The following is a 16,906-nucleotide window of genomic DNA, read 5'->3' as shown; positions in this document are numbered from 1 at the left end:
GCAAAAATCACACCAATTGGCAGTTTAAGCTCTACTGTGTTTTGCAGGGGCTGAATCACAAGCACAGATTCCCTCCTGCTGGCTCTATTGTTAAGACAGTCATGGTTAGAATAAAGACAGGTGCTGGGGACTGTAAGCAACCGAAGGAATTAATGCCTCAAACATTCATTGACACAGAAAACCTCAAGGACAAGCTGTAGCCTTTGTAATTAGTCTAAGGAACACCACCCAAGGAAGCATGATGTATTGCAGAATACACATCCTCACTCCCTTGTGGTTGCATTGCTAAACTCCTTAAATAAGCCTCAAAAGGGGGTTCATTGGCTCCATTCTGTAAGTCTGATAGGATCCAGGCCTTGCCAATGACTTCATCATTGAAGACGTGATAAAGGACTGATAACAGGTAAGCATCCTTCCCTAGAAGGCACCAGAAGCCAGATGATTGCCCAAGGAGCATGAAGTCAGCAAAAATCTGTGGAAACTGGGGGAGAAGTAAAAGCAGCATTGCAACCGCTGACTCAGCTGGATGAGGGGGTTGGTGTAACCCATTCCCCCTCAATGCATGTGCAAAACCCATGCTCTGCTTCTTCCTCGTCTCTTATGGAAATAAGTTCGTGGAATACCTACCTCTCCTGGTCTAGTATGCTAATAATCTGAAAAGATGAACTCAAAAAAGTGACAGAAAACTTTGCTGTGTGTGCACCCACCATCCAAGATTACCAGACCTGAGAAAACACTGGAATCTGGAGTGGTGATCTGGACTTTCTCCTTCCTTTTTCTTTTCTTTCCTTTCTTCTCTTTCTTATAGATTTATAAGAGACCACATTGCTCACTATCCTTTTCCAAGTTTAAGCTGTTTCTACCACAAGTAAAATATTTTAACTGGTTGTCTGGTGTCATTTCACCTTAATTTAATCACAGAACCTTTACGACTCTCTGGGCTCCCAGTCCTGGTTGTGGAAAGATCCTCATTCTCAGCAAGATAAGGAACTGATGGAAAGTCAGATCTCAGCAAACTGTGGGCTTTTCTTCCACAAAACCCAGGGAAAAATAAAAAACAAAAAAACCCCAAAAAACCCAACAAAACAACCAACGACCCTATGCTTACTTGGTTATGGGTAACTTTGGTTCTAGTTTCTTATATGAGAAAACATCAGAGGCTTTCCTTTGCTTGCCAAAAGCTATTAACCTTTTCCTGGCAGCTGCTACATCTGAGGTGGAAGAAAGCTCATGCCTTTTATATGTGTCAGGCTCCAGCTCCATAATCTTTAAAGATTTCAAAGTCCCTGAAACTAAAGTGCAACAATGCTATGACACAAGCAGCAGAAAAACGAGGTGGCAAATTTTTAGATCTACCTTCTTTGTATTGTGCAATGCAAGAAAACCAAAAAACCTTCAGAACCCTAAAACCTACTGTTCTTCAGCAAACACAATGCTTTCGCTGTTCTCATACAGCAGTCAAAATGTTATCTGAAGTACATGAAGGAAACCTGTTCCAACGAGCTCAAACCTCCTAGAAATAAAAACCTGGCATTACATAAAATGTCACTTGTTTCTTGTTTTGTTTTTTTTTTTGCACAAGTCTCAGAATATATTTGATCTTTCTGATAAATTGGATCTCTGCAATCTTCTGATAAACCTACCTCTCTGCAAATGCTGGAAAGTGTGTTTATACCCAAATTTCTTATGTTCCTCAGCATGCTTTCCTGTGCTATGTGTTTTATGCTGACTTGTCTCCAAGTCTTTCTTCATTATTTGGATTCAAAGTGGTTACTTTGAGTTAAAGTTTAACAGGGTAGGTTTGCATCAGCTATATTTCTACATCAACCAAGTCTGTGCATAACACATTTGTTTGAAAAAAGCAAACAATAATTATTTAGCAAATTAGTCTGTGCAACCATGGCATTATCAGTTATGGTTAAACTGCAAAACACTAACAAAATAGTAAAAGAGGACAATTTCCTTCTAAAATTCCAAACCAAATTATGGTGTGCGGCACGTAATCAAACTCCAGTTTATCTTATTACAAAGCTTACTGTGTGGCTTGGATGTAATATTAAATTATCATTTGCCTTTCTGGCAAGAAATAACTGTCTTTGAACTATCTGACTGCAGATTATATTTTGCAGCCATCACATTCTCTTTCTGCCTCTCTCTTTCCCCCTGAATGAAATTAAGTGATGTCTTACATCAGTGGCAGCAGCAGCTTTGGCTGTTTCTAAATTTGCAAGTTTCTAAATTTAACAATGTATTCTGGATGGGACGGGTTATTATACTTCTGCATGTCTTACTAATAGAGATGACTATTTTCTGAACAATCTACTTCTATCCGTAAAGAATAAAGCTAAGCTTTCTCTTATTCAGTCTCCACAGACAACTGATCAGAGAATAAATAGATTGATGTTTAAGGAAGGTTATTCTCAAGAAACCAACATTCTCTGTTTCTCCCCAGTTTATGTGGGTCCCCCAATGACCTCTCCATTTTGCTGGTACAGTTGTACAGATCTGCCTAGTTCATTTGCCACCCCTGGGTGATAAAGTTTGCCCCACAGTATTCCACTCTGGGATTGGTGGTTTAGTCCTTTGGTGAATAGACTCCACACGTATCACTTTTGGCCTGAAGAGATGTACTGCTACACTCTGCAAGCTACTCAGCAACAGCTTCAGCAAATGCTTTCTGTCAGATGGCCTTGAACATGTCTCTTCCACCTGCCTTAGCTTTCTTACCCAAAAAACTGGTAAAAGAAGACTGCTGATCTTTGGAGACTTTGAAAGTGAAGGGATTTTTCTGGTCAGCTGTTTTTTCTCCATTCTGGCTTGGCCATTTGGAATTGGGGTGGTCAAGAAGGACATCAGTGCGGTGCCACGATGCGAATGCTCTGCCTGCCCTCTCAGAAATGGCTTTGATTCCATGCTTCTGAGCAAGGTTTGCTGACAGGTATAAAATACTCTGGCTTTCTGTTCTGAGTCTAGATGGATTATCAGTGAAAAAACGTAGCTGTTCAGGGACGGGGTGAAAGAATCAGAAAGCAGGTTTATATTTGGCAGCTGGAGTTCTATCCGCCAAGGCAAAGGCACAACCTTAGTCTAACACATACTGAACTTCCAGATCTGAAGCAGATTTCTGAGTTCGGCCTTCCTCATTATAGACTTAACAAATTACTTTACCCTTTGGCTACTGTACAGCAAGAAGACAGTCACAGGATCTTAAACAGATAAAGGATCTGATAGAGTAGTTTTCTTTAGATTTTCAGATCAGCTTTCTAGGTTTCTCCCAACCACTGCTGTGTTGTCCGCAGTTTCTGAATGTTTCTTTTTCTCAGAAATGTCCCCAGGAAAAGTACCAGATAAATGCATGTTACTTTTATGTTGATTTATTGTGATTTTTTTTCTCCCCAAAGAAATACCACTTTGCTTTCTGGCATTCAGTCCTGTGCTTCTGAACATCAAAAGTTCTACTTCAGCCTCCCAGCTTCAGCAGCTGAAAATAAAAATGGATAGGAAAGTGACTGAGCAGGCAGGTGCAGTAACAAAAATGTAGCTCTACTTTCTCCTCTGGCCATGTTTTATTTCTCTATTATTTTTGTATTCCTTCTAATTTCTCTGTGAATTATTCCTTGAGCATCTGAAAAATTAGGGGGAAAATTGTGATTGCTTACTGTTATCCCCAGGTTCTTAGTGGTAACTGTCAAATGTGGAACCCAGCAATACCAGCTCTGCTAGAGGTGCATGTGCAAGCCCATCTTTGCTAAACCTGTTAGTTTCAGATGACTTTCACCCTCTCAGTTTTTTCTTTGCTTCTGGCCCATGATTGTCTCTACTTAATTTGGAATAACAGAAAAAAAAAAATAAAAAGCAAATGCTGAGGAAGGTGAGGACTTCTAATGTAAAGCAACCCCCAAAGACTTTCTACAAAACCTGCTGCTATGAAGTCTGCCTGACATGATGGTGGTGACAACTGCAAATTTCCCTCTTTGAGAAACTTCCACATCATCCAAGAAACAGAACAAGTCAAAAAGACATAATCCTCTTCACTTTAGGCTATCAGTTGCCACTCTTGAAGCTGTAACACAGTGCTGATTGGATATTTTTTTGAAAGTTTTCAGGGCTCCTTAAAGTACTGTAGGATTTCTGCCACAGGGTACTTTTGTGTTTATCTCACTGTCAGAAATTCCTGGTCACCAGCCCTCGGAAAATTGCAGCTTCCATATGAAGCTGTCAGGCTAAGGAAGGCTGATGGCTACCAGCAGGCATAGCTGCTGATAGGCAAAGAAAGACCTTGAATATCTGAGAGGTTAATGGGTGTGCTAACCACCATAAAAAATACTTTAGTCTCATACAGAGTAGGACAGGTAAAACGGCAGGAACATTATCCAGAGCTTTAGTGTGGGATGAACAGAAGCTGAGCCACAGGATCCGTGTGTTTCTGGGGCTGGGGCTGCAATGCGGCAGCTTTGCTTTTGAGTTTTCTGTGTTAAGAAGAAACAAACTAACAAGAAACCACAAGCAGGAAAAGCTAGGAAAACAAGGAGAAAATTCGAGATGCATTAGTACAATGGTGCCGAGAGGGAGCCAGAAAACTGAGCCATCTTGGAGTACTGGAAAATGAAATTGCCTCTTATTTATTTTTATTGTGTTGAAGGAAACAAAAATTTGTGTATGTTCCCTAAAAAGAAGAAGGATTGCATGCAAGCAATATTTGACTACATCATGAGTTTCTCTTTCTAACAGAAACAAGTCAGCAAGACCTTGAATATTGGCTAATCATTCATGCTAACATATTTGGGGTGGATTAATGAAGAACGTGCACTGTGAAATCTCATGTGTTATATTGTGTTACATTGTGTTTTTCACCTTTTTTGATTTCTAAAAGTTTCCAGTGAAGGTATTGACCCTCGTATAATAAATTAAGACTACCAGCAATACGTCTGCTTTTCTTAGTGTTTGCAGACCCTTAGAGCGATCCATAGGCTTTCTAAACATCTGTGACTGGGAGATAAAAATAAACAAGATATGCTTGTGACCAGCTGCTATCAAATATCTTTCCATGTGTATTTCAATAAGACTTATTGAAAACTTCTTAACTCATAAGCAGAGTGACAAAAGCAACTTTACCTGACACTTCCATTTTTTAATATATATGTGTTTTAGGAGAGCGTTTTTTTTTTTTTTTTATTGCACTACAGCAATTTCTTAGGCAAATCTTGCCCTACACATTGGAAACAATGCATCAGAACATGCGTGAAGATGACTTCACATGGCTCAGAGAAGTTGACATCACTGCATCCTCCCGAAAGCAAAGGCAACAAAAGTTAATGATATTTATCTCCTGCTTTCACACAGAAATATCCCAGAAGACTGCAGAGATTACATATAGAGGGACCATTTCACCCATCACTGAAATTCATTCACCTCTGTATCATCTCTGTGCTTTGCAATGCTCCCATTATGTGCATTAATGGACCAATAAAACATTACTTGGTACGCTTTAATAATACAAAATATTTCTTCCTATGGTAGGTCCCAACTGAGTGAAATGATTCATCTTGCTATTTCTTTTGGATGTTTCAAGATATTTATTTTTATTTTTGACACATTTCAGCATAAGCTGCTCAGGCAGATATCTCAGCTTGTGAGCATCTTGGAGATAACAGCTTGGTTCTTTCGTTCTATAAAATAGTCAGGTCACTAACAGCTGTGCATTCCGATGATCACAAAGAGAATGCTTTCTTATGAAGTCTCTCTCAGAATACTTTAAAAATAACACTGAGATTACTCCATAACTCAGATATACTTGAACTTGATTTGCTATACCATCTCTTTAATCATCCCCTTGACAGAGAAGGATTTAAACATTTGGTTGTATCAATGGTCTCTGCAGAAAACTGGGAAATCATATTGACCTGATCCAGTTCCTATAATGTATATGTTTTTAAGTTCAAGCAGATGAACAGTTCTGCTTAAGTCAAAGAACCCACTCATGCTTAATTTTCAACATATTTTAAAAGATTTGAGAAGGACTATAAAATTTAGACTCAAAGCACTGTCAGCTTTTCCCCTCTGGTGTTGGATTATAAAACAACTAGAGATTAGCACTTTGTGCTGAGGTTGGGTTCTGCTGCCTTTACAGACTCTAAGCAACACTTTCTCTGGTGAGGAATTCATAGAAATCAGTGAGGTCAAGTGGTAGTCAACCTTGAAACTCTTTAATTATCATTTTAAAAGCTTTCCAGGCTGGTAAACAGGCTGCTGAGAAAACAATAACCCTTGCAGACTTTCAAGGGTGCAAGAATAAATTTCCTTGAGACAGAGTTTTTGTATGACACAGACTGGAAATATGAACATAACCTCCTTTCTAATTTTTAATGCCTCTTAAAAACATGTATTAAACCTACCAAGAAAATCTAGGAGGAATCCCTTCACTTCCAGGTTTTTTTTTTCCCAATTTAAGTCTTCCCAGCCCTTTTCTAGATTTTCCAATTTAAGTCTTTTTTTTTTTCAATTTAAGTCTTCCCAGCACTTAATATAACAAGTACTGAGCTATAATCGTGGACAACTGCAAGTTCTCAGTATCCTGAAAGTTTCAGGACACTTAGCAGGACCTGGTTGCTGTTAGGCTGTGAATTAAGGCGGATATTGGCAGCTGTTGCTGCTTCTCTGTTCTGACTTGGTCCTTTGCTTGCCTGTCTCCTCTGAGGTTGCTGCCTGAGAGGTATACAATTGCTCTTCCTGTGTTTGGTCATTCCTTTGTTTTGTCAGTCTTGGATCTACTTTGCATTCCTGAAACATTACAGCTCCTCTGTCCCTTTAAAGGCCCATTATTAATTGAATCACAGATTTCCATGTTCCTTTTTCTTTGGTTTCCTCTCTTTGACACATCTTGGATGTCCTTTACTTGCCCCAGTGATTTTAATTTACTCTTTTAATTACTGAATTTGCTCTGCTGTCCCTTACTTCCCTTCACTAGTCCCTTCACAGAACATCAGCTAATCTAAATCAGCATAGCTCTCCTGATCCCCAGATGCTTTTTCTGGAATATTGCTGCCTGGTAGGAGGCTGTGGAACATATACACTAGTGTGTGTTGCTCTGGGAAAACAGTGCAGCCCCACTTTGTTCATGGCAGTTTGGCTTCCAGAAGGTGCTGTAACCAGCGTGATCAGAAATGGGTAGGACATAGCTGCCCTGATGCTTTTTTTTCAATCCTCCTCAGGCTTCCCCCACCTTCTCTTTGTTCTCTAACCTTTGCCTTTGCTGTAGTTTCTTCACTGTGAGCACAGAAGTGTAGAGCATGGGATTGTTCAGATTTGAAGGGGGGCCTTCTCCTGCCCAAAGCAGGCACAGCTCTGAGATCAGACTTGCTCTTTCCAATTGATTGTGCAACACCTCTTGGCATCACCTTCCAATGCTTAACTGGCTTAATAGCACCTTTCTGTATCACCTTTCTGGTGTGTTGTCAGGACCTTGGTCCTTTACTACCATTTATTCCCTTGCTTGGTATTTATGTGCCAGCCTTAGTTTATCAACTGAGGGATATATTCTAAGCAGTACCTGACCTCTGCTAGTATTGAAAGCAAAGGCAAAATAGAAGGGATTAAGGCTGTATCCATTGAAAAGAAAGGAAATGCAGTCTGGCCTTGAATCAGCTTCTGCTATTACCCAGATAGGTACCCAAAATATTTTTCCATTTTCTCCACATAATTTGTTACCCTGATGTAGAATTGCCATTGTTCCCTTTTCATTTAAAAACAGTAAAACCAAAAATTTTCAAGCTGCACAAATGCAGTTTTAAATAGAGACATTAATAAACATTTTTATATATCTAGTGATGGATAAAAGTATTTCTAAGCTTGGACCAGCATTTATTTAATTAAATATTAATTATCTTGTACTATTTCTAGTCAAATTATCAGCTGTAGCAGAGAAGTGGAAAAAAGAAAGAGCATTTTAGAATCATGAGACATGTCAACATTTCTTAAGGAACATTTTGACAAAAATAGAAAGAAAAAGAAAGTGTCATGTTAATAACAGCAAGGATGGCCTTAATATTTTGGATGCTGAGACTGTCTTAGTCTTTACTTCCTTCTGTGGAATAATATTTATTTTCGTCATTCGAATTTGCAAAGAGAAATAACATAGGGCAGTGCAAGCTGGATTGAGGACAGAATTGTTTTGTAAGAGATCATGTTGTAACACTTCCAGCTGTGTTCAACACCTGAGTGCTTCTGGAGTTATCTCACTGGATCTTAACCAGTAGTGGTGTAATGTACTACTGTATCTAAGTGGTGAAGAAGCGTATTCAGTTAATCTCTCACTGGAAGTGTGTAGCTTCACAGTACGCAAATTTATTTCAGTCTGACTGTAGGAAAGCAATTCCATTAGAACATGGCTTCAGAAGAATTTTCTAAAATACAGTGAGACAGATTTTGGTAGTATCTTGAATGAAGGTGGCAGGAAATGGTTATGTAGTACAGCTGTTTATCTGATTTCTGGCATTATGCTTTATATTTTCCCCTCCTCTATCAAGCTTTTATAGTAAATGATTTGGGGTCATTTACTAACATCCAACCTCATGACTTTTAGAGTTGTTATCTCTGTTGTAGTTGCAGTAATGCATTGTGCCTCTAAATTACAAGGTTAGGTAGTAGTATCTCTGAACCCCTTATAATCACCAATAGCTGGACTGGCAGAGTAGCTTCTGAAGGTGTTTTACTGGCAAAAAGTCAATTAACAGATGTTCATCTTACTGCCCCATTTCCCTCTTTTTGCCTGCAGAGCTAAATGGAGGTCTCTTTTGGATGCTATTATTATAGTAAATTCCACATAAATAAATAAATAAATAAATAACTGCCTGAAATTATTCCAGGAAAGTGCCTGCATTTTCATCTTAATCAAAAATCCTATTGCAACGTGTTTGAACAAAACTTTGTCTTTTACCCTACAGCACATCTATCTCATCTGGCATAGTGTGGTGGTTTGACCTTGGCTAAATGCCAGGTACCCACCAAGTCTCTCTATCACTTCCCCCCCTTTCCCCTTTTTTTCTCAATAGGGCAAAGAAGGGAAAGAAAATAAGATAGGAAAACAAAACAACCCTTGTGGGTAAAACAACAGCAGTTTTAATATAAGCAAAGCGAAGCAAAGGTCCGCGCGCGGAAGCAAAAAAAAGAAAACAGATTTATTCTCTACTTCCCATTAACAGGCGATGTTGGGCCTTGTCAGGAAGCAGGGCTCCGATACGCGCAGTGGTTGCCTCGGAGGACCAACGGTGACCCCACCCCCTTCCTCCTTTCTCCCACCTTTATACTGAGCAGATGTCATATGGTCTGGAATATCCCTTTGGTCAGTTCGGGTCAGCTGTCCTGGCTGTGTCCCCTCCCAAGATCTTGCCCACCCCGTCCCACTGGGGGGGGGGGAAATGTCAGAAAGAGCCTTGGTGCTGTGTAAGCACTACTCAGCAGTAGCCACAACACCAGTGTGCTATCAACACCCTGCCAGCTCCCAACATCAAACACAGCACCATGAGGGCTGCTACAGGGGAAAACCAATTCTGGCTCAGCCAGACCCGATACACATAGTTTCTGATTCTGTGAGGTTGCAGATACTGTGAGGTTGCAAGTACTCTTAAAATACCCTTGATTTTGGTGCGAGTTGATTGATTTGTCACTACTTGAGGTTGTAGCCTTTTCTTTTTTCCTTCAGTGGGCTTTGTCTCAAGCTCTGGAACAAAGACCAACAACACCTATACACTCAGAGACTGCAATGTTAGTTTACAAGGCCAAATGCATTATTTTTAGTATGCACATGACAGCTAGTTATTGGATCAGAAAACAAATCCCCCCTTAAAAGACAAATACTATGGAAAAAAATGGGCATAGACTGTGTGGATTACCATGGCAGTTTTCCACACTACCCTGTCTAGTCCTAGAGAGGCTCCAGCATAGGACCACACTTCCCACCTCCCCTTGCCATCGTTTCTCCATCTGAGGAAAAGCAGCAGAGAGGGGAGTGAGTCCCTGTGATGTCCATGGTACATGGACACAGAATCAAGCCCTGGGGAGAGCAGCTCGCCTGTGCGTGTGCCTCAAGGCAGGATCAGCTGTGCCTGTGCCATTCCTGGCATGTCCCTCTAGCCTCTTCCTGAAGACCTCCAGTAGTAGTGACTCCAAAATTTCTCCAAAGAATCTAATCCATTAGAAACTTTCTTTCTGATGTCTAACATAAATCTCCCTTGCAGCAATATAGACATTATTATTTTGTCCTATTCATTAAGGGACGCGAAGTCCACCTGCAAAGCTCAGTCCAAAGAGGAAGATGAGATAATCTAATGACAGATCCCCTAAAGGCATATCTAAACGTCTACAAATATGCCATAACCTATGTCCATCAGTTGCCCAGAGAAAGTCTTTGCTGCTTTGTGCTCAGCCTCTTCCTATTTAGTAGAGGTGAATGAGATTCATCTACTTTTTCAAGGCTTCACAACCCCTAGGTAACAAGTCTGAAACATTAAAACTGTATTCAGGAGATAAACTCTAAGAAATATCAGATAGTTCATGGGATGAATAGTTCCTATACAGTTCTAAAGAATAAAAAAAAGACTCTCGGTGTACTGAACTTTTAAAATAAATAAATAAAAAAAATCAGATCCAAATAAAAAGAACTATATATATGTGTAATTTTTGATCTTACAGTTGGAGACAGCCATGTTTTATGTGACCCTGAAAGCTGTTCTCTACATCTTTTTGTGGAATCTATCTCACTGTGATTTCCAAACTTGAAGTTGTATTCCTATGAGTGTACATAAATGCCGTTGTGTGTAAGAAAGCTTGGAAACCCACTTGTAGGAGTCTGGGCCGCGCTGGGAGAAAGTTAGTGCAGACAGAAGAATGCAAGGACGAAGACAAGGCCAGCAAAATAAGGCTGGCAAAAACACACAAGATAGCAGATAAGTGAGAAACACCTGTGGTCAGCAAAAGCACACAAGTCTGAGCAAAACAGGGTATGAGATAAGGGAGTTTTGGCAAGTTTTGGGCTTTATGTGCTAATTGCAATTAACCAATGCAAATGCTTGTAGAGGCGCGTGAACAGCGCGTGTAGATGACCTGTAGCCTATTAGAAGATAGATGAGTGCGTGTACGGAACTTAGTAGAATATAAATGTAACCAGAAAAGGAAAAATAAAAAAAAGATGGATGACCTGATCATCACATTGGTGTTGCGTCGTTTCTGTTCCCGCATGGAGAAATAAGGACCCCGGCTAATGGTGACCCCGACACCCACTGTCACAAGAAGAAAGTCTGCATTAAAAGTATTCAGAAAGTGAATCTGACAAATGCAATATGTAAAGCTAGGAACCCTTTTACTCACACTCTATTTCATCATTAAAGAAAGAAGCATCCCAGTAGCAAAGCTTTATGGGAAGCAGTTTTAAGCTGACATTGATGTTTTACTATCTGGAAATCAATTTCAACCTTAGACAGTGGAACTTCCAATTTTAGTGTCTGTTGCTGGTAGAGATATTGGATCCTGACATATGAGTTGGGTCTGCAAGGAACGCATGCAAGTAGTTAACTTCATGTTTTGTCATGATGGCCCACAACATCAGTGAGATGGTAATTTGTGAACAAGTCCTAGAAAGACTGGCACCATGTTAAACATGTTTTGTGAGGAGATAAGCCTGTTCAAGCTCAAAATGAATGGGTAACTGGTTCATTGATCTCATTTTTATATATATACATATTTAAAGAACAAGTCTTGAAGCTTGCTGACAATGCATGGAGTTGGACAAGTTTATTGCTGTGGATTCATAGGCACAAGCTGAGTAGTTGGAATTTCCAGATTTTCTCAACAATTTTGCTAAAACTACTTTATTCCCTACAGCACGTAACATTTATTCTATTTTTTTTCAGCAAAGTACAACTATTGATTATGAGATAACATGTACACACAAATCCTACAATAAAACAAAAACTCTACAATAAAACAAAAAGTCTGTCAGCTTAAGTTTACCAGAGGGTCAGTACAAGAAATTTTGGAGCCTTCATTAGCTGAGCTTCACACACAGAGGTTAATTCTACTTGACCCATTGACTGACAGAGTGATAAATGGATTTAAGATGTACTTCTATTATGTGCTTTCTTCTGTGGTGAATCCAGCATAGGAAGTCTCTGCACTCTCACCTGTGTCTCTCATGGAAGCGACTTCTCCCCATTTTTGGACTGCAATTCTCCGGTCCTTCAGCTGAATGACAACTGTGGGAGGGACTGCCTGATCACTGCATTAGGAGTGACCCAGCAAATCACAGCTTTTACTCTACTTGCACCACTGCACTGATGCCCCAATGTGGAGCCTAGGTCTCCAAGCACCTCAAAAGCCCCACCTACAGGGAGGGTGGAAGGCAGCTCTGGGACCTTCAGACCTTCTTATGGCAGCATCATTGGGAGAAACATATCCCTATGCCACCCCCTCAGGGTGCAGTCAGGCTAGACGGCCGACATCCTATGGTTTGTTCCTTTTGAATAGCATAGCCCTGCTCCCCCTTCCTTGGATCCACCACCATAGCTTCTTGATGTTCCTGCCCTGTTCTCCATCCCCAGGTCCCACCTGCTGGATCCCAGCACCTCTCCTGTCTTTGCTCTGACAGTTATCTATCTGCAGATCAAACCAACTCGGCCAGCCAGCCTGGCTGGCTCACTCACTGTCCCTCTGCTGGGCTGGATCTCTGCCACATTAGTGATTATGCCCTGAGGCTGTGCTTCATGGACATTTGCCAGGGAAACACTGCTGGCTTGGGCATTTCTTTTGGCAAGAGCTGGTTCCCTGTTCCTGTGCCATGCCTGTTGTTGTGCTGGTCCCGCTGCGTGCTGGCCATCACAAAGAAGCATGATGACAAACGATCTAGAGAAAGAAACCTCCCTTTTCTTTGCAGTTATTTTAGCCAGAGCACTTCACTGCTATTGCTTCTCACACAGTCCTGCAAACAGCCTAACCATGGGATCTCGTAAGTTTTTGGTTTGGAATTTGTGTTATGTCATCTTCTTTAGGAAAACTTTCCTTTATTTAGAAGGAGCGACGATTAGTCATCAATCTAATTGGGAAGAGCCAGGCACTACCTTTTGATAAAGCTGACAATTTCCTCTTTGAGTTTTCTAAGCCTGTTAGTATATATGCTGTGTCAGTTAATGAACTGTTTAAATCATAGAGTGACTCTTATTCTTGCTCACTCTATGCCTTATGGGTTTATCACCCTAACAACTTTTTCTCTTCTCACTTCAGGTTTTGAGAGTTTAGTCCTGACCTTTGACTAGATGACTGCTACAGGATTTATCCTACAGTTCTATATTTTGTCATATAAACTGACAATTCAGCAGATAGCCCCATGCTATCATGAGTACAAATGACTTGGATGTGAGGTTCACAGAAACAGAGCGAGGATGTGGGATTCAGGAGGAGAACTAACATACTTCCTCTTCTCTCTCCAGATATCTTTCCCTAAACATAATGCAGACAAAATTGGCAGGACGGGGAAGATTATGTCCCTAACAATATTCATCATGACATAGTATACTGTCTGTCTTGAATTATTGCAGACGAATTGCAGCCAGATAATATGCAATTAGTCATTAGCATCACAGAATATGTTATCAGGGCTCCTTCATTCTTGCAGTTTAGGAGAACAACTGGCTGGCCATCAGAACACAAGCAAACTGTTTCCTGACACCTTTTTCCTCATTCCACATCTCCCCTCCCACCTGCTCTCATTTCTTCTCTCTGATTGCTCTGATGTCCTTTCTGATGAGGTACTAATACTAGCAAGGGTGGTAACCTACTTTTCTTCAAAATGTTAAAGTCACAGAGCGTTGCCACAGTTCCAAGCAGCAGCTGCTGGTCAGGCAGTGGTTTACAGCAGAACGAGTGGGAGTGCACTTGCAAATTTTCTTTTGTTTTGCTTTGCTCTTTTCATTTGTGTTCAGGGATGAAGGAAACTGAGAGTAGGAAGGCGGAAGAGGAGAAGAGATTGTTCAGAGAAAAGAGAGCAACCAGTTGAAAACATTGGCACAAACTGTTCAACCTGGCACAGCTTTAAGTTTCATGTGGATTACTCTCGGAATGTTTCTGAGCACCTCTGAAGCTCATGAGATGGGGTAACAGCAAAGAAACTGGAGCCCAAACTCCACCCACAGTGAATGAATGAAATATTAACTCTATGGCTACAATCTTGCATGACTTACACCTGATGGAGGGACTTACTCTTTTACAACTGTAGCTGTTTTCCCCATTTAGGAATGTCCTTTAAGAAGACTATAGCAGTAGAGCTAGCAAGCTGCAGACATCATATATTTATGTTAATGGCTAGCAATCCATCCTATTTCTTTAAAAAGCAGAAAATACCTATACTCTATTTAGTGAAATTTGCTCATTTTAAATGGAAATATAGAAGGCTGCATCTCTGTTCTGCATATTGTCACAAGACAGATATGTTTAGGAATATAAAACAAAAAAGTTCAGAAGAGATCATTTGACAGAAATCAAACATTTCATACTGCTTTTAAATACTTGGACTAAACCAGGGAAGTTTTGGAATGAAATGTTGTTACAATGCAGGTCAGAATGCCTGTTCACTAAAAATTGCCCTCAATCTGCATTTTTTAACAATGTAAGGTACTATTTTTTATCTGGTATACCCAGCGCTCTCTCACACATGCACACATGCAGAGGCAATTTTCTAGATAATTCTTATATTGCCATTAGCCTGTACTGAAAAGGTGTCTGAAAAAAGGGCAAGTTGGCAGGTCTATTTTGTGAGTATATGTGTTTTTCTCCTATGCAGGTATGAACAGCCTACATCTAAAATAGCCTCTCCTGGAAGAAAAAAAAGTCCTTTGTCTTAATTTAAAGGTTTAGAAGAAATACTTATTGCTCTCCCTAAATTCAAAGAAAGGAACAGCTCCAGCACTGCACTTTGGGCAGACAGAGCATCTGGTTGCCTTACTTTATATTTTGTATATAACAGAAAGGCCTGATCTGTTATTACACCCAGCTGAAAGAATGTGCTTTACTTCACATAATCCTTCACTGTCTTTCCTCTGTGCCGATCACTGTGAGATAGGTTCCAAGACATTAGCCAAAAACAATGTTTTCTTAAGAAAAAGGCCAAGAACCACCACTGTCTGAAAATTGCTCTGAGAACTCATTTATTTAGCTCAGGAATCTTCTGTCAGATGACAATAACAGCCACAAAGACTTGAATCAGATTATGTGAATGGATTTTCTCTCAATAAAATTAAGGTTTGAACACCTCTCTGGTACGTTGTTCCTTCCTGCAGCTCCTTGAATTTTAAACACACTTTCCTTGGTCACTTTTGGAGATGTCATTTTCCTCGTACAGATCACAGAAATCCTTGAGAATATGGGCTCACTACTATCTTTTTATTTAGGAAAGCAGGAAAGGCACATTAAGAAGACACACAAAAATCAGGCATATTTATTTATGTACGAGAATATTAAGAACACAAGATGGACTCCTGGATTTTACCCACTGCACAGCCACAGCTAAGCACCATCCACTTTATACAGGAGCAGCTTTCTAGGGCATCAGTATAGTGGAAAACGGAGCATGATGCAGAGCTGCTAATGCTGACTTGTCCGCATTATATATGATGGCACCATGCAGAGAAAATTGTTTGGTCCTTAGCACCTCTCAAAAGGGCTTGATAACTCTGCAGCAGCTTAGGAGCAGCTGTCCCTGCTTCTGTTTCTGCAGATAATACAGACTTTGGTGCCCAAGCTTCTCTGCACTGAGAGGGAGAGACCATGCCTTTAGTCTCCTGGAAGGCTGCCCCTCCTTCCTTGTCTGATTAGCTCATTTGTGAAGAACTGGTTTGTCAGGACCTATATTGATGTTGAGCTAGCTGGTTTTGTACTGGGATATCAGCTCTTCTTCTGCTGTCTTATAGGAACTAGAGTCACCATCTGTCACATCTCTGTACAGTAAATTCTGCGCTGCTAACAGTCTGGTCAACGATAACTGCAAAGTTCACAGCACTGCTATTTCAGCGAATAGCCCCCATCTTGGATCCCTGTCTATACAGATGTCATTTGATACTTCTTAGGACAGTGTTTGTGCTCCAAAGAACCAATCCACAATGTTTTACTGATGTTGGAGTCTGATACCAGGTCCAAATCTGCTACTCATGATCTTTAAGACATTGGCTCCGTGGTGTGTCCTGCACACGTCCTCAGACTCCCTTTCGAGTTCAACACCAAGGGTTCTCTCTCACCTTTGCACCTCCAAAACAAGTCTCACCCCCAGTGATGAAACCTAGCTGGTAGATTTCATGATAGAAACGATTTGGTCATCTGGGTAGACGGACCTGACCAGAGATGCTTATTTTCTCTCTTCAGAGAGGAGTGGTGTCAGAATATTCTCTCTTGGACTCCTCTAAATTTGGGTTTATATCATGATCTAAAACCCAGTCTGATGATTTTTCAGTATCTCTATTTGCCAATCATACAGAGGAAACCTATCCTGTTCAGAAAGGAAGACTGTTTGTTAGGCTGCATGATTCAAGCAAAGGCCAAACAAGAACAGGAAAGATTGGATAGATTCATATTATATCGTTTTTCCAAAGAAAACATCTGTGTTGGCTACTGTCCTAAGAACTGTCAAAATGATTGCTGTAGGAGCACATCATATGGGTTTATGATCTACTTCTCTTCAAGTGGAAATACTGTATGGACTCCTTTGAAAAGGACTGGGAACTGGTATTTTGACAGAATACCTCAGTAAAACACTATGTCACAAAACATAGTGCAAAATAAAAACAATATACTAGTTAATGGGTCTTTTATTATACATTTTCTTTCTTTCTTGAGAAGCAATGTAGTTTCAAAGTAGCTTATGTATAAA

Source organism: Strix aluco, chromosome 1 (genome assembly GCF_031877795.1).
Source record: "Strix aluco isolate bStrAlu1 chromosome 1, bStrAlu1.hap1, whole genome shotgun sequence".
Lineage (NCBI taxonomy): Eukaryota > Metazoa > Chordata > Aves > Strigiformes > Strigidae > Strix > Strix aluco.
Note: the sequence above shows the minus strand (reverse complement) of the source record.